A 19,152-nucleotide genomic window follows, 5' to 3' on the forward strand; every position below is an offset into this window, starting at 1 on the left:
ACGTATAGGGAGCTGCACGCCCTCCAACATATGTGCAACAACCCCGGTTCAGATGATCTGCAAAACCCCAAATTGTCCCCATTAGGTTCCCAGGAACCTCTTTGCTGAGCACAACTGGACCTCAAACCCCATGGCCTGGACAACCTCCAGTTAGTCATTCCGGTCACTCTGGAGTCTGAAAATCCCTCACATGACCCCCCATCCCAGCCTCTCCTTTGCCACATCATCAGAATTCACCAAGCCCACACTCAGTTCAAATTCAAAAATCATTTTTTTCCTTTTTTTCAACATCCTGGATTATCTTCTAGATCACAGGAAGCAATCACCTCCCAGGTCTCCCAGGGGTCATCTGAAAACACAGGGAAAGGGATTTACAGAGAGCTCCCAGATGCGCCGGGCATAGCTCAGACACTCTGATCAGCCTCTGAGCTGGAATTCACTAGACTCTTACCACAGCCGTGCTGGAAGGAGATTATGGGCTGTAGAAATTCTGAAGGTATACCCGCTTCTCTCTGGATCAACTGAGTCCCTAAATAATGACTTCAGCTTCCTGTGGATTCCCCATGTGGGTGTAAAGCCATTAAAACATGTATAGGGAGGAGTTCCTGCTGTGGCACAGTGGGTTAAAATTCCAACTACAGGTCACTGCAGAGGCGCAAGTTCAATCCCTGGCCCAGCACAGTGGGTTTAAGGATCCAGCATTGCCATAGCTGTGGTGTAGATTGCAGCTGAGGCTCAGATTCAATCCCTGGCCTGGGAACTGCCATGCACCATGGGTGGGGCCATAAAAAATGTACATGGAGGTTCAATTCATTCCTCCAAGGGAACAGGACTTCTCAAGGATGGCCACCGTAATCACTACCATCATTAGCACTCTGTGGTAGGGCACAACATTCTCTGCAGATGGGGATTTATGCTCCCTGGGGTGCACAGTCAAAAGTACACAGAGTAGAAGACTCTAATTCAAAAAGATACCTGCACCCCAGTGTTCACAGCAGCATTATTCACAATAGCCAAGACATGGAAGCAACCTTAATGTTCATTGACAGAGGAATGGATAAAGAAGATATGGTACATATACAGAATGGAATACTACTCAGCCTTCAAAAAAGAATGAAATAATGCCCTGTGCAGCAGCATGCATGGGCCTAGAGATTATCATACCAAGTCAGTCAGAGAAAGACAAGTATCATATAATCACTAATATGTGGAATCTAAAAAATGACACAAATGAACTTATTTACAAAACTGAAACAGACTCATAAACATGCAGAACAAACTTATGGGCCAAAGGGGAAAAGGGGAGAAGGAATGAATAAATTAGAAGTGTGGGATTAACTGATACACACTACTATATATATAGTAAACAACAAAGATTGAGTGCATAGCACAAGGAGCTATATTCAATATCTTATAATAACCTATATGGAAAAGAATCTGAAAAAGAATATATAGAAAGAGAAACATGGATATATGGATAACTGAATTACTTTTCTGTACACCAGAAACTAACACACCTTGTAAATCAGCTATACCTCAATTTAAAAAAAAAAAAAAAGGCGCACACACAGTGGAATAAGCTGACTCTTCAACCCCCCAGCGTGTCTGTCATCTGCCTGTTTGCTCCCCACACCCTGCCTCCTCTCTGCTCTGCTCTATATTTCAGGAAACCACCTTCCCAGACTCCCCATCCTCCTCCGACTTGAGGGCAACTCTGCCAGAAAAGGCAACAGAGGCTGCAGGGCAGAAGGAAGGGAATACCACACTGATTCTGCCCCTCCCTTTCTGCTCTGGGTAGTTCTCAAGCAGCCTCCACCAGCAGCTCCAGCTCCCACCGCACGGGCTGCCCACGGTATCAGCCTCTGCCAGGAGGCCCCCATCCTGGTTACCGGTAATGCCTCCGCCTCCCTGACTCTTCCAACCCCAGGAGTGTTAAAAGCTTCCTGGTGTCCTTAATTCCTGTTTGGTTTCTCAGCTCTCCCCTCTCTGTGTAACCCATGCCTGGTGTTGGACTCTGTAAAATACTCTGAGTGGTTTCTGTTTTGTCTGGCCCCTGACTAATACAGCCGATGTCAGAAATCCAATTCAAACCAGCCAGGAAAGAGAAGGAATGCACTGCCTCACAGAAGGAAACTGTGGGCAGGGCAGGGATGCAGCTGGATCTCAGGAGGGATGGGATCCAGGGTCCTCACTGCCAGCTTCCTCCTCCCAGATGGAGTTGCTCCGTGTTCCTCAGCCCAGCCGCTCTCAGGCTCGCATCTTCAGGTTCATTGCCAGAACTGTTCCTCCTTCAGTCTGAATGGGAAAGACAGCAGGTAAAGACTTCCCCTGGCCTGGATGGGGCATGTGCCCCCCTCTGTGGCCAAGGGACCAGGAAATGGTTAATGGAGCTCACTTAGAACCATTGCCTGGGGGCACCTGAGAAAATGAGGCCTGAGACACCACTCACAGGATCAGGAGGATTGGGAGATGCAATCTGGAAGCAATGAGAGGTCAGGAAAAGGAAGGTAAAGGAAGCAGGTGCCAGGGATGCGTTGCCAAGTTGTCCACAGCTCCACAAAAGGCCACGCCAACTTCTCATTCACACGGGATGGCTCAACACGCGCGGCAAAATCACTAAGCCTGACAGCAGTGATCAGATGGCAGGAGGGAGAGAAATTGTGTTTGCTGGGTCTCTCATGGGTCAATGTTGTTTGCACAAGGCATTACCTCTCTGACAGTTCCAGATTGTTGCATCTTGGGGGCGCCCCTGAAGTCAGATGCCATGCTCTGCTATGCGGTGCTTCACCAGAGACCAGAGTCGGGGAGATGAGGTCTCTGTGCATCTGGTCAATCATGGTGAGCTTGATGGATGTCATGCTGGAGCCCAGACTCATCCCAAGGAAGGAGCGGCTGGCAGTACTGCAGCTGTGGCTGCAACAGTGGAGAACCTCCGTGAGCAAGCAACTCTCAGGACATGAAGGTGGTAGGGATCAGGGACACAGATTCCAACAGAAGGAGGCACTGTCCCAAGAAGGAAGGGGTCCTAGATGGACAAAACAGTAGGTTTAGGTATAGGAGCTGTCAATAGACCCACACAGGTATTTCTATTCCATACTCACAGGGCAAATGAAAGAGGTGTGAGCAATCCAGAGAGAGGCTCACAGGCAAGCCTCCTGGAGCTGGGAGCGCCTTGCACCAGGCTCTCCACCCCCCACAATGATGCTCCCCTCTCCTTCCTTCCCTATCAGAGCTCCTGCTCTGGGCCAACCAAATACTGTTTTGGTGTCTAATGCATGTTCCAAGCCACATGCAGACATCCGGAATGCAGGCACTTCTCCCTCCTCCACCCTTACATCCTCTCCCCAGAGTTCCTGCTATCACCTCCTAACTGCCCCCCGCCCCCACCAATTCTCTACCTTTGCTCCACCTCTTCTATACACAGCAGCTCATTGGTCCTTTTTTTTTTTTCTTTTTAGGGCCACACTGGAGGCATATGGAAGTTCCGGGGGTAGGGGTCAAATCGGAGCTGCAGCTGCCAGCCTACGCCACAGCCACTGCCACACCGGATCTGAGCCGAGCCACATCTTCAACCTACACAGCAGCTTGTGGCAATGCTGGATCCTTAACCCACTGAGTGAAGCCAGGGATCAAACCTGCAACCTCATGGATACTAGTCGGGTTCTCAACCTACAGAGCCACAACAGGAAATCCCCAGTGGTCCTTTTAAAAACCCAAATAAGATCATATTTGTTTTGTGTGCTTCTTCAAACCCTCCAAAGGTTTTCCATCTCATTTCCAACAAAAGCGTACCCATCAGGCCCCTACTGTTCCTGACCTCTAGGCCTCTGGCCTTCTGTCTACCATCTCCCCTTCATGCACCCCAGGTTCCGCTGCACTGGCCACTTTGCTATGTCTGGAGGCCAGCCAGCACGCTCCCACCTCAGGGCCTTTGGCATCTTTCAGGTCTTTGTTTCCTGATCACCTAAGTTAAATGGCACTTCTGCTTCACACTCTGTCCCCTTAACTTGTTTTACTAATTCTCACACACTTATTACTGACATCATGGTGTGTGTGTGTGTGTGTGTGTGTGTGTGCACTTCTCCCCTTCATAGTGAAAGAATGCCCGGCACTACCAGGCTCTCAGTAAATATTTGTGCAATGAATGGATCAATCTGGTGGGGCCAGATGACAAGGGCTAAAACAGAACCTCTGGGAGAACATCTGGGTTTGGTTCTCCAGCCAGAGGGGTCTGAGAAGTCCCAGAGGCCATCGGTAGCTGGGACCCATCCCACCTGTGGATTTCAGAGAAGCTCAAGGGTAAGAGAAGACACTGATCAGACAAAGTCAGCTGACCAGGAGAGGTCGGACTACCATTTGGTGCAGACTAGTTCAACGTAAGCATCAAGGTAAGCACAGTGAAGTCGCACAGGGCCCGGGCTTAAAGCGCGGCTTATCATCTATTTGGAAAATGTCTGTCATGAGATGTCAGCGTGGAGGGAGACTGGGCACATCAAGGCCAGCTCTCTTGCAGTGTAAGTTAGGAAACTGAGTCTCAGAGAAACCAAATGGCTTTTTTCCACATGACACAGTGAGTTGGGGGCCAAGCCCATGATCATGGATTTTTAGACCCTCTTGGGCTCTCAGTTGCTTACAGGAGTTGGTCCCAGGAACACACCTCTGCCCGTCCAACGGGAAACTCTGAGAAACTTTCACACCAGTTATCACTAAATGGGTACCTTTTTTTTCCTTTTAGGGTCCCACCCATGGCATATGGAAGTTCCCAGTCTAGGGTTGAATCGGGGCTGCAGCTGCCGGCCTACACCACAGCCACAGCAACTCGGGATCCGAGCTGACTCTTTGATCTACACCACGGCTCATGGAAACACTGGATCTTTAACCCACTTATCAAGGCCAGGGATCAAACCTGAGTCCTCATGGATACCAGTCGGATTCATTTCTGCTGCACCACAACAGGAACCCCATTAAGGAGATGCTTGGCTACGAAAAGAAGCTTCCTTGAATTTAAATTTAAAGCAAGAGTGACTTGAGCATTTTCTTACTCCTTTTAAGAAAATTATGTTTGGAGTTCCAATTGTGGCTCAGTGGGTTATGAATCAGACTACCATCCGTGAGGACATAGGTTTGATCCCTGGCCTAGCTCAGTGGGTTAAGGAAGGAGCATTGCCACAGATGCAGCTCAGATCTCGCATTGCTATGGCTGTGATATAAGCAGGCAGCTACAGCTCCAATTCAACCCCTATCCTGGGAACCCCCATATGCTGTGGGTGCGGCCCTGAAACAAAAAATAAAAATAAAAAATAAATAAATAATAGGTTTTGTAAACATCATGCAGGTCAGAACCACACTTGGCTGCTTCCCCCTTGGCCCCTAAGTGCCAAGCAAGTGCCCCTCACAAGGTCTGCTCAGTGATTCTCACTGGCTTAATTGGCTACAGAGACTGAAAGTCATTCCTTCGGAGAAAAAGAGCCAGGCTTAAAGTTTGGTGTTCTCTCATTTCGTGTCCACGTGCGGGAAAGGCAAGGAGGCTGAACTTTCAAAGCCTGGGGATGGGAGGTTTAGAATGACCAAGCAAGGGACCTTCCGGATTCGAATAATTCAGTTACAGATTAAAAAGCAACCACTTTCACCACTCAGCACTCACGATGGTTTTTTCGATTTAGGGAGGAAGAAGAGTTGGTGTGAAACTTGGGCGTCACTCATATCCTTGCAGCCTCTGACTTCAGCGAGTATGTCACCAATGTCCTACCAAAGCTTTCATTATGAAAACACCCACATTTTCCCCCTGCCATCAAAATGAGGGAGAAAAGTACCTTCTGGTCCTTGGGCTCTGCCTCTTTTACGACTTGCATTGTTAAGACTTCAATTTGTTCATAAATGGCTTTAATAAACAGGTCTATTCGTGTTCAGCACGTGGGAGTCAACCATGGAGCCATCACAGCCACGTGCCCGAATAGCAGCTCACTTCTTACGAAATATGAACAAACTCTTACAGGTGAGTCAGCAAACCTAAATAGATAGCCAGACAGTGGAAGCCGAGGACAGCGCCACCCTCGGAGCCAGGCAGGAGAGGAACCCCGCCTAGATCATTCTTTAAAGGCCCTAATAGGGCCTTGATACTCCTCACAGGGAAAGGATTTGGGGGCAAAGGGATTATGCCAGCCCAAAGCTCAGAGCATCCTTCTGAACCACACTCGGAGTACCTGCAAAACCTCTGCCTGGGGTTGTTCCTCCCAAGACGGGACCTAGCCACGCCACTAGCACCTACACACCTGGGCTTGAGGGGTGGCCAGGCTTGGCTGGAGGAGCTGCTGCAATCCCATGCATGCATACAGAGGCTCCAGGGGCAGGCTGGAGCTGGTGGCAGGAAGGGCAAGGACTGAGTGTCCTGGGAAGACCAATTCTCTCTGCTCCAGAATAGTCTGGCACAGAACCCTGAGGAGTCTGAAGTTCCAAATTAGAAACTAATCTTCTAGGTGTTATAAAGGGGTTTTGTCAAGGAAGAAGGAAAAAGCACAGGTCTGCAGCTCTGGTTATAACTTTGGAATATAAGTCATACACGGAGATAGACCGCCCATCTTGAGGCCCACTGATAATAAGGCTGGGCCTGGCTGGGAAGGAATTTCTCCCCTTCAAGACCCTGGGACCCACTGTTTTGAGATACAAAACCTGCAAGTGGGAGAGATGAGAGGGCCCAGATCCAAGAGCAGCAACCCCTTCCTTCCAGGCACCTCTGCAAGACTCAACCCTGAATTCAAGCTTCCATCTTTCTCCGACGGGAGGAAAAGGAGACTTCCCCAGGGCATGCAGTGAGGTGCCAAGGTCACTGAAGTCAGGCAGTCCCAAAGGGGAATGAGACAAAATTAAAGCAGCTGTGCTGGAAAGAGGGGCAGAGGACTTGGGGGACTTTGCAAGAGGTTGTTTTCTTTGGAGTGTGGTTCTCTACCAGGCCCAGAAATCTGCTGAGAGAGGGGGACAGGGGGAGGAGGACAGAGGCATTTCTGGTTTTCTGGACCCTTGGAGCCAAATGGTTGAAGGAATGGGGTTTGGCTTTCCATCAGGTGGCAGCAGGGGCAGCAGGGCCAGGGGTATTCTCCAGCCTTAGAGCCACAGGCAAGGCTGTCAGAGTCACTTATGGCACAGCGCACAGGGCCCATCTCCACCAGGCTCTGTGCCCCCGATCCGTGCTACTCTGGGGGCCCCTCAAATGTGTTTTTATTGTAGTTTCTTTTTAAAAATTATAAGAAAAGGAGTTCCGGTTGTGGCTCAGTGGTAACGAACCTGACTCGGATCCATGAGGACGCAGGTTTAATCCCTGGCTTTGTACAGTGGGCTAAGGATCCGGCGTTGCCATGAGCTGCAGTGTAGGTTGCAAACACAGGTCAGATCCTGAGCTGCTGTGGTTGTGCTGTAGACAGGCAGCTGTAGCTCTGATTTGACCACTAGGCTGGGAACCTCTATATGCTGCAGGTGCAGCCCTAACAAAAATAAATAAATAAAATAAAATAAAATAAAATAAAAATTATAAGAAAAAATGAATATTGTGAAAATGAATCGATAATCATTAATCCAGCCTGAATTATATTTGTCTTTATACCAAAGTAGCCATACAATACAACTGTTAACATTTTTCTCTGGGGGAAGGGGTCTACAGAAACCCTGACAGCAAGAGGCCCAGAGGGAGCTGCATCCCTCTGGGGGAGACATGACTGGGACTTGAGGACGCCCCCCATCAATACCAGTCATCAAGAAAGCTGGGTGCGGAGCAGTGGTGACTACCTGCAGGGATCCAGGTAGAGCCCTGGCAGAAGCCAGGCACACAGCAAGCATCACGGGGGAATTAGTGCGGGACATTCAGACCATGGGCCCCCAAGAGATGGCTGAGCATGTGGGTTAAAAGCTCAGGCTTGGGGGTTGGGCAAATTTCGATTCCAATCGCTGCTTTGCATGCCAACAAAGACGTGGCTTTGGGCAAGGACCCCGGTGTCCCAAGCTGTCAGAGGTGGGTAACACCCTCAAGAAGGCTGTACGCAGCCCCCAGAAAATAGCTGCTTTGTTCTCACTGAGGATGAACACTGACCATCTCTGGACCAGGTAGGACGAGAGGAGGTGTAAGAACAGTAATAACAGAGCCAGAGATGCAGCTCAGCATCCAAGAGGCATAAAGAGCACTGAGGGAGGGTCTCTGGGATAATCTGGATAGATTCCCAATCCAAGACTAGAGAGAGAAAAAAAGGAAAGAGCTGAGCCCTGACCCAAGAGAGACAACACAGGAAGGCCTCCACTCCCACAAGCTGGGGGCTGTGGTCTTTTGCAGGCACCAGAGAGACTGGTGCTTCTCCCTGTGGGCCTCAACCTGCTCTCCAGAGGCCATGCCTTCCATCCCTCTGCCTCCAGATCCGCTAAGAAACCCCAGGGACACCAGGAAACCATCTTGATTTCTCGGTCTCTAGGGACAGGGGGACTTGGCAGCTCCTTCCTCTCTCCCTGCACATTTGACACCATTTACAAATATGGTGTAATTTGTAAACTCCAGAAATGGTCTCGGGAGTTCCCGTCGTGGCTCAGCGGTTAACGTACCCGACTATCCATGAGGACGCAGGTTCGATCCCTGGTCTCACTCAGTGGGTTAAGGATTCATCATAGCCATGAGCTGTGGTGTAGGTCACAGATGAGGCTCGGATCCAGCGTTGCTGTGGCTGTGGCATAGGCCGGCATCTACAGCTTCGATTGGACTCCTAGCCTGGGAACCTCCATATGCCTCAGGTGCAGCCCTAAAAAGACAAAAAAAAAAAAAAAAAAAAAGGGTCTCAAAGCCACAGAGCTTCCTGATGACCTGAAAAATCCCACACTGCCCCTGCCCCCTCCCCCTTCCTGCCACCCTCCACTCATCTGACTTACCCCTTTGGGGTCCCACCTGCACAAAGCATCCTCTTAGCAGGAACTTAATTCATAGAGATCATTTTACAAACCTCTTTTTAATAGAACAGTGGATTTTTTTTTAACCTTTTTCTGTTAGGGTGAAAAAGAGATATCAGCTAAATCCAGACCAATAACCTGTCTTTCTAAAAAGTTACTTTATGGAACTAAAAGCAACCAAATATTTTGTTTTTAATTTTTCAAACCAAACAACATGTGTGGATCCGGGCTCTAAGTTTCATAGCCTTCTCTCAACCAGCTCACCCCTGACGCAGAACACAAGTAAAACCAAACAAACAGGAGAGGAGGGGTGAGAGGAACAAGACTCATTCCTTCCAGGCCAGCTGCCTGGTTTCCATCCGGCCAAGCCCGGGACCTTTGCGGTGCAGCCACATGGTTGATGATGACTTGGAGGCCACAGGGCTGCACAGGCATCTGCAGAAGCTAGAACCTTCTGATGCTGTCGACACATGAAAGGAAGTGATGCTTATTTCAAAGAAAAATCATATCATGAGATTAAAGCATCAGCGAGCATCAGGGCGGGCCTCAGGAATCTTAGGCATGATTTATGCAAAAGATCCAGCTTTAGAAATTAACTAACAGGCTCAGAGAGATAAACACCTTAACCAGCAGGGCAGGACTCATCCTAGCCTGGGCTGGAATCCAAGGGGACCCAGGCCCCTGCCCCAGGCTGTTTCCATTACACCATTTTCTCCCATCCCCCCAGCTGAGACTCCGAGCAGCCAAAGGGAAAGTTCTGGGTCTCATGGGAAGCATCACAAAGAAGCGGAACCTAGAGTGTCTCCCCCACCCACCTTCTCCCACTCAATGATTACGAAATGAACGCAGCTGAAAGTTTCCAAAGAATTTCACTTTGGGGCCAAGGCCAGGGATGGAAACTTTTAGCCTGGGAAGGGAATTCAGCAGGAAGCAGAGCAAGTGAAAACAGAAGGCGGAATTCAGAGGGAACGAGAGGGCATCAGAGCTTCCACACATCCGGTCCTCGAGGCCCAGCACCAGGCTGGTCTGACTTCTGATCTTCCCCCCAGTGTGGCATCCAGCTGCTGAGTTTCCAGGTGTGCACACTGTGCCCCGGCAGGTGGCCACTGTCCTTCTAACAGGATCTGGGGGCTCTGGCCTTTGTCCTCAGAACCTGGCCGGCTCACTCTTCCTTGTACCCTCTCCTTCAACGATATCACTGAGAGCTCTGAGCTGTCTTCCTCTGGGGAGATTAACCAGGCCACCTGGGTCCAAAAGAGAGGGTGCCAGGGGGTCTACAGGGCCTCTCACTCGCACAAGAACGAGCACTCAAATGACCAAAGATGGGAAGATGGAGACTGGAGTGGAATCACTCACCACTGGGGCCTCCAAACCTCCCTCTTGCCTCCTTCGATGGACTTGGGCACTTCCCCATCATAAAAATGCTTCTCTTGGGAGTTCTCCTGTGACTCAGCAGGTTACCAATCCAACTAGTATCCACGAGGTTGTGGGTTCGATTCCTGGCCTCCCTCAGTGGGTTAAGGATCTGGCATTGCCATGAGCTATGGTGTAGGTTACAGACTCGCCTTGGATCTAGTGTTTCTGTGGCTGTGGTGTAGGCCTGCAGCTGTAGCTCTGATTCAACCCCTAGCCTGGGAACTGCCATATGCCACAGGTGCAGCTTCTATTAAGAAGGTCAGGAGGAGTTCCCGTCGTAACACCATGGTGAACGAACCCTACTAGGAACCATGAGGCTGCAGGTTCGATCCCTGGCCTTGCTCAGTGGGTTAAGGATCCAGCATTGCCATGAGCTGTGGTGTAGGTCGCAGACGTGGCTTGGATCCCGCATTGCTGTGGCTCTGGTGTAGGCTGGCGCCTGCAGCTCCGATTAAACCCCTAGCCTGGGAACCTCCATATGCCGGGGGAATGGCCCAAGAAATGGCAAAAAAAAAAAAAAAAGTCAAGAACCAGCACCATGTAGTAAGGCTGCTGGCGGCATTACAGGAAATAACACATAGGAAGATTTGGGCTCGGGGGCTGGCACTCGAAACTGAACACCGACCACTAGAACAAGAGCCCCTTGAAGGCAGGGCACTTGCAGCCTCTGCCCAGCACACAGAGTTAATAGGAGATAGATGCACAGTCAAAAACTGGGAGCAAATAGAGTGTTGCGGGCACCAGGAGGGCAACAGCCATCACCAGCAGCCGGGGCTCTGGTCCAGGGAGGTAGAGGAGAAAGTGCATCTCTGTGACATGAGGCTGTTTCTTAGAATCTCTGTGGACCCCGGAGAACTCCCCCAGGGAGGCTGGCCAGGGAAGAAGATTAAAAGCAATAAGGTGGGTCAGTAACAAGTTCACTGTTAAGCCCAGTTCCAGAAGCCAAGCTGAGATCAGGAGCTGCTCTTCCAGTCACATGGATTTGCATCAAGCTCCCCCACCCCAGCCTCCACCTGGGAAGGCTTAAAAATGCCAGATTGTGAGTTCCCGTCGTGGCTCAGTGGTTAACGAATCCAACTAAGAACCATGAGGTTGCGGGTTCGATCCCTGGCCTTGCCCAGTGGGTTGGGGATCTGGCATTGCCATGAGCTGTAGTGTAGGTTGCAGACACGGCTCGGATCCCGCGTTGCTGTGGCTCTGGCGTAGGCTGGGGGCTACAGCTCTGATTCGACCCTAGCCTGGGAACTGCCATATGCCGCAGGAGCGGCCCAAGAAATGGCAAAAAGACAAAAAAAAATAAAATAAAATAAATAAAATAAAATAAAATAAAATGAAAGCAGATTCCTTAAAAAAAAAAAAAAATGCCAGATTGGGAAAGTTTCCCTTTACCAGGGCCATTCTGGACACAACTCGTTCCATGGCCAGGAAACAGCTGTGTAAGCACAAAGCATCATAACACAATGGGCCAGGGTTGTTGTCATGAGGACAACTGGCAGAGGAAGTATGATCCCCAGTTTACATACGAGGACATGGGCACAGATGCTCTGTCACTGACTCAAGTTCTCACAGCTGCTGAGTAGCAGAGTTTGAAATCGGGCCCACCCAACCCCTCTGGCCCAGGGTTCAAGCCCCTCATTACCACATTGTTCTTCCCAAGAGGATGAGCTTAACTTCACGGGGGTTGGACGGTTTCAGTGCCATTGGCTTAGGCCAGGAGGACATCCTGGAGGAGGCAGGCCCCACTTCACTCTGAGAAAGCAGAGAATAGGCTTCCTGGAGCAGGACTGTCAGAGACAATGGCCACATGGGGCTCAGACCGCCCATGACCACCTTTGGGGTGATCTGAACATCCCCCAAATAGCACCCACAAACCTGTCCTGGTAGCTGGAATTGTCATATTTAAGTAATAATAATAAAACGAAACAAACAAAAAACGCTTACATTCTTTTAGGCCAAGGACAGCAGTGCCCTAGAATCTGAAGAGAGAAAAGGAGTTTGCACTGCAGCCATTGAGCTGGTCCACAGAACTTCAGAGGTGTCACATGCTCTGGCATGGCCCCCATAGGTTTCACAATCAGACCCCAAACTCCCTTCCCAGTATCGCATCCTCTGCCTCCCCCAACTTCCCACAGTCCAACCATGCAGATGAACTGATGTCCCTCAGTCCTTTAACTTCACACTTTCCAAGCCTTTACTCCTCTGTCCCATCAGGAGGAAAACTCCTACTCATCCTTCAAAGCCCAGCTCGAGTCCTAGAAAGCAGACTTTCTAACTTCCCTTGGGCCCCCCAAAAGTTCGTTCTCAGGACTATAATGGGAACTTAGTGCCCTGCACTGAGGCTATTTCCTCTGCATCCATGTCTGGCCCCAAGTCCCTCCAGGAAAACTATGTCACCTTCATGCTACCCCCACCCCATGGGGATGAGCCTCTTATGATGAGTGTCCCTTTCAGAGGGTTTTGAAAGGGAAATTTTTAAGCTATTATCAATACATATTTTTTATTTCTGTCTTTTAACTGTGGTTCAATATACATGACATAAAATTTCCCCTTTTAACCACTTGTACGTGGACTGTTCATGGGCCTTAAGGACATCTCATAGTCATGCAACTATCACCACTACTTCTCTCCAGAACTTTCTCATCATCCCCATGTGAAACTCTGCACGTTAACCATTAACCCTCATTCATCCCTCCCCCCATCCCGGTAACCACCATTCTGCTTCCCATCTCTGAATTGGACTGCTCTAGCTGCCTCCTATAACGTGGAATCACACACTAATTTGTCCTTTTGTGTCTAACTTACCTCACTTAACATAGACTCTTCAAGATTCATCCACAGTGTAGCATGTGTCAGAATTTTGCTCTTTTTTAAGGCTGAATAATACTCCATTTGTATGGCGTATTAAATAGTCGATCCCATAATATTTACAAGTATTATAAATAAAGCACCACATTTTATGTGTCCATTCGTTTGCTGATGACACTCAGGTTGCTTCTACCCCTGACTGTTGTGAATAGTGCTGAGGGGGACGAGAAAGAGCTCAAGGTCAGAGGGACAAGCCAAGGAAAGGAGCCTGAACTTGGGGGAGGGTGGTGAGAAGAAGCCACACTGTCCCCTCCCGTCTCAAACTCCCATTGGCTAGAGGAATGGGCTCTGATGAAAATCAGGACTAAAAGCACTTGACAGATGCAAGGCATGGAAACAGAAGGAAACATTATGTGATGCTTAGTCCACGCCATATAACCGTCTAACCATGCTATGCATATTAACTCCTTAATCCTCATGGTAGCCCTCTGAACAAATACTATTAACATGCCCCCCCCTTTTTGCCACACCCACAACTTGTAGAAATTCCCAGCTAGGGATCAAATCCACACCATGGCAGTGACAACACCAGGTCCTTTAACCTCTAGACCACCAGGGAACTCCCAACATGCTAATTTACAGGAAAAGCAAACAAGGCACAGAGGGCCAGGGACCTACTCACATCCCCAGCTGGCAAGAGGCAGAACCAGGATGAGCACTTAGAAATCCTGCTTCAAGTCTATGCTGGGGACCCTCACAGAGACCTCCCCTGGCCCAGGGAAAGGCAGGGGAAACCTTCTCATGCCCTGATCTGCCTCCGCATCTTCCCCAAACAGAGAGAAAAGGAATTGGGATTAAGGCATCGGGGAGAATCTGGTGGAGACAGGTCTGCCCACACGGGCTGAAGTCTGATAGGGCTTGAGAAGTTGAGGGGCCCAGGAGGGAGTCGGGGGTGAGTGGTCCCTAGAGGAGAAAGGGTGTAATTCTGAGGCTGAGAGGACTCCTGGATCAGGGAGCCCTCTTGGCAGCCTAGGTTCCTGTGGGCCCCACTTGCCTTGGGAACCACAAAGCCAAAATGTAAAGGAATCTATTTTCTAAGGAAAACACATACTTATACATTCTGAGTAATTTCCCGTGGAACTAGGAAAAAATAAACACAACACTCCAAATGGTTTTTTTGCTTACAAATGGTTTCAAGCAAAGAGAAGTGGGAGAAGAAAATATAGGGTCGGGGGAAACTCTCAGCTGGTTCCAAACCTCAGAAACAGCCTGGAAGCTGGAGGGGGCTGGAGGGGTAGGGATGCAGGAGAGCCAGGCGTGGGATGAGGCTCCCAGGCCCAGGGGCCTGCTGGGTCCTCTTCAAACTCCTTGCCACCCTCCAAGGACTGGTGAGTCGCATCTCACACATAGAAGGGACACGCCTAGAAAGAGGGATCGTGGGACCACATGCCATGAGCTTCGGACTCGGTTTGAGGGCCAAGGGCATCGTTCAAATTAGCCAACCAACAGAGGTGCAGGCAGGATGAAGGTAAAAGCAGGGATTGTGCTGCCATAGTCTGGATGGTTAGGGAAGAAAAGGCGAGGGAGGGGGTTGGGTGGGGGGAGGCAGGCAAGGCAGGACAGTTACATGGGGGGCTGCAGATCTCCAGCATTATTCCAAAGAAACCCTGAAAAAGGAAATGAGTGATAAGGACACTGTAATCACGGCCGAATCACTTCAGTCTCCCCAGTAAAACAAAGGAATGCTCTGACTTTTAACATATTGTATGACTTCCCTTCCATGCACGTCCAAAGTAGATCAGTGGCAAGAACATGAGACAAGGGCCCGAGACTTAGGTTCAAGGCTACCTGCCCTTGATCAAGTCATTTCACCTGCCTGAACTTCAGTTCCCTGCTCTATAAAAGGAGAGATGGCACAGGTTAGCAGTTTGTGATATTTTAGAGTCAAATCCTTGCTTTTCCCAATCCTTGCTATTACTCTAAACCCCAACCTAAAATGCAGAAAAGGCAGGGCCATTTCAAATGAATCACACCAGAGGCCTGGCAGGGCTAGTTGCCCATCAAACTTTCCTCATCCCCCAAGGCCCCTCCGTAGACCAAGGACAATGCAGAACACAAATGGAAAACCACTTTATTCTTCTCCGTCAGGCCACTGGGGGACAGAACTCAAGTCCAGTCTGGGCCCCTGTCTCTTCTCATGTCTTCCTAAGTACTCCAGCACCATCAAACTGATGTCAACACCCACAGTATAATAGCTAATCACAATAAATGCTTACCTAACACCTACCCTTGGCTGTTAGGTTTATACTCATAAATAATTATCTCTTTATTGCTGCCCAAGAAATTACCTCAAAACTTAGTGGCCGAAAAAAACAGCAAAGATTATCTCACACCGTTTTGAAGAGTCAGGAATCCAGGGGCAGCATAGCTGGGTGGTTCCGGCTCCAAAGGAGGTGGCCATTAAGATGTTGCTGGGGCTGTGGTCATCTGAAGGATGGACTGGGGCTGGAGGATCCACTTCCAAAAGGGCGCACTCATCGGGCTGTTGGCTGGAGGCCTCAGTTCCTTGCCACTTTAGGCCTCTCGTGACATGGAAGTGACTTTCCCCCATAGAGAACAACCCCAGCGAGAGTAACAAGGTAGAAGCCACAATGCTTTTTATGACCTAGTCTTGGAGATCGTACGCTGGCACGGGCACCATGCTCTATTTATTAGAAGCAAGTTACTAAATCCAGCCCACAACTAAGGGAAGGAGAGTCAAGCTCCACCTCTTGAAGAGAGGACTACTAGAGAGTTCATACACCTATTTTAAAACTTCTACATCGTCCAAGATCAGACTCCTCTCCAAATCATGGCGCCATTCAACTGGTGCCACCCACGAAACAAGCCAGGAGCATCTCCTGTGCTAAAGCCCCCTCATGCCTAATGGAACACCGAGTCCTCTCATGCTCACCTCCCGACATCCTAACCACTAAGTGGCAAAGCACGATGGTTAATACTGTGGGCTCCTGGCTCAAACCCTGGCTCCACCAATCACTAAACCTCCATGTGCCTGTTTCCCATCTTTAAGTGGCGTTAATAGTACCTACCATATTGTGAGGATCACACACTCCATGTAAAGCCCCCAGAGGAGTCCCTGGTACATAGTAAACACTAAGTAAATGCTTGCCATTATATTTCAAAAATTCTTATCTCCCTCCATCTGCACTGGTCTAAGCTATCATCACCTCTCCCCAGGATGATTTCCATAGCTTCCTATTTGGTCTCCTTAAATATACTCTGTCCTCAAATCTGGCTTCCACAGAACAGCCAAAAGGAGCTTTGCAAAATGCACGTCTGATTGCATCCAACACCCACCCTCCACCGCCACTGCATAAAAACCTTCAAAAGTTTCCTACTGCACTCAAGAGGAAGACAAAGTCTGAGTCTGATCTGCATGGACCTGCATGGCCTTGGCCCCTGCTGGTGGCCCCAGCAGTGTGGCATCTCAAGCAAGATCTCCCCTCCTTGCTTCTCAGATATTCCTTGAATGCACCATTCCCCTGCCCACCACAAGGCCTTTGCCCAAGCTGCCTCTCCAGCAGGAAAACACCTCTTCCTTCACCACCATCCCTCACCTAGACAGAGTCAAGCGTTTTCTCCAGTCTCCACTCAAGTGCCGTTTCCCAAAGAAACCCTCCCCGACCTCCAAATTTCCTTCGAACACACAGCCTAGTCTGCAATCACTTGATCGATCCCTGTCTCCCCCTCTTGACACCAAGTGGGTCATGGGAGCAGAGACCACACCCGCATTTACTCACCGCTGTTTACACAACTCCTGAGCCAGTACCTAGCACAGGGTTGGTTCTCAGTAAATGTTTGTGAAGCAAAAACTGCAACATTCTCTCAGGTATTTGCAGCAAGGGTTCCAAGACCCAGGGGCGGCTGACGGCAAAGGGCCCACCCTCCACAGCTCACCTCATCCCTCCTCACCCACCCTGAAGCCCACGACTCACTAAGTTGCCCCCTTAGCTGGACCATCCCTCACACTAAGTGTAAACAGATACGGGTCCTCTGCTGGGAGTGCCGGAAGCGGGGTTTCCTGCCTGCTTCTGGGCCAGGCTGGGGATCTCCACACTGCTGAGAAAGTGATGGATGTTTTTCATCCATGGCCTCCTCTGTGCCTTGCTGCCTCCAGGCTAGAGCTCCTGGCCATCCAAACCCCCAAGCTTCTCCTCAACTGCCCTCCCTGAAATCGGAATCAGGAAACACATTCTCTCTCCATTAGCATCCCTCTTTGCTCGACGTTAGCCCCATGCTGGGGACTCTCCATCCCAACTCTTCCACCCAGGCACTTGGAGAAGCAGCATAGGGTGGCAGAAGGAGACCGTCATCCAGCTTTCTGCCACCAACCTGCCGATGGGCTTGGGAAAGTCAGTTTTTAAGCCTGAAAATCAGTTTGAAGCCCCTGCCCGCTCCCTCTTCCCGTTACCTACTCCTCCTGCACAGATTCAATACTCACTGTCTGCAATTATCCCCAAGCATCTTCATGTAGGTCTTTCCCCAGCCACTCCCTGATCCAGGGGACACTCTCTGCCACACAGAAAGGACTGCTCCTTCCTGAAAGACTGTGCGCTCATACCAACCTGAACAGAAAACTCCAAGTCTGGCCCACAGAGAGAAGAGAGCCCCCTGCCCGCATCACATGTAGACCCTCCTTGTTGCCCATGGCCTCTGCAATTGCCCTCGCCAGCCTTTGTTGTCCACACAGCTATCTTATTTGGGGTTTCTTTACACCCCTCTTGGCTAGTGTACCCCGTATTAGGATCCTGTCTGCTTCCTAAGGTCTGAGGCTCTCCTGTTCCCACAACTATAGTCACATGACCCCCACCTACAGCTCACCGTGTCCCAAGTCCTAGAATGAATCCTAACAGGAAGCCAAGAAGGAGAAGGAGTTTTGGTCATTCCCCTGGGGACACAGCCTCCTTGCAGCCATCAGCCCTGAGTCAAGGGCCCAAGTCTGCTTTCTGGCCTCCCTCATGCCCACCCCACCCCACCCCTACCCCTGATCCATCCTGAGCTCTTGGCATCCTGCTTTGAAACCAGCCCCAGAACCCTTGTCTTGCTCTCACTCCTGCTCTTGCTCCAAGGCCTTGTGGTCAGCCAGCAGACACCACTGGGCCACCTGAACTTCCGAAGGTCACCTGCTCCGGAGCCACAGGTGGTGGGCTGACCATCTGGTATGATACCTGACTCCTGACCCTGGTCCTCTACCCAATAGCCCAGACCATGACCGTCTGTCACTTGTCTTCCAGCTGGAAGTCAACCTGAAGTTTTCTCCCTGCTTTGTCTCCAAGTTATAGGCCTCCTTCAATTTGTTCCCTACAGTGGTATGACCCAAAATATTTCTAAAATACCCCTTTCAAGCATGTCAAGGATCCAAAAGTAGATTTGGAAGAGATGTTTAGCTCTTTTCCTAAGATATATTCTTGTCCTTATTTCCCTGTGCTCAAATTACTTATTCATTCAACAAACTTTTGTTTTAAGAAACTTATCTCTGCTTGCCTCTATTTTATGCACTGGCACTGAAGCAATGAGCAAAATAGACAGGAACCTCTGCCCTTGGGTTTGCATCCCAGTGAAATCCCAGCAAGATGGAGCCCATGTCCAAACAGAGAATTCCCTCTGCCTGGTCCTATGGCTACTCTACTTCCCAAGTGGAGTCAGCCTTTCTAGTGCCGCCATCTTGAATCCCAAAGCATGGAGCCCATTACTGTCTCTTTTCAAGTTCAACTCCTGTTCTAGCTGCTGCCTTCCATGGTTTCCTTGCCAGGGAGAAATGACTGTGCCCCCTGGGGCTTTTCCAATATCTCCATTGTTTTCCCTTTACCTTCCTGCCTCCTCCTCCTCTTCCTGGGTCATACTCTCTAGTCAGCGCTTTTACCCCAGAGGGATGCCTGTCTGCCCCCTCCCCTGTAACCCGCCTCCCTTTTGTTTTGTCCCATCAGCATGGTGAGCCTGCCCTGCCTTCCA

This window comes from Phacochoerus africanus, chromosome 3, assembly GCF_016906955.1.
Source record: "Phacochoerus africanus isolate WHEZ1 chromosome 3, ROS_Pafr_v1, whole genome shotgun sequence".
Lineage (NCBI taxonomy): Eukaryota > Metazoa > Chordata > Mammalia > Artiodactyla > Suidae > Phacochoerus > Phacochoerus africanus.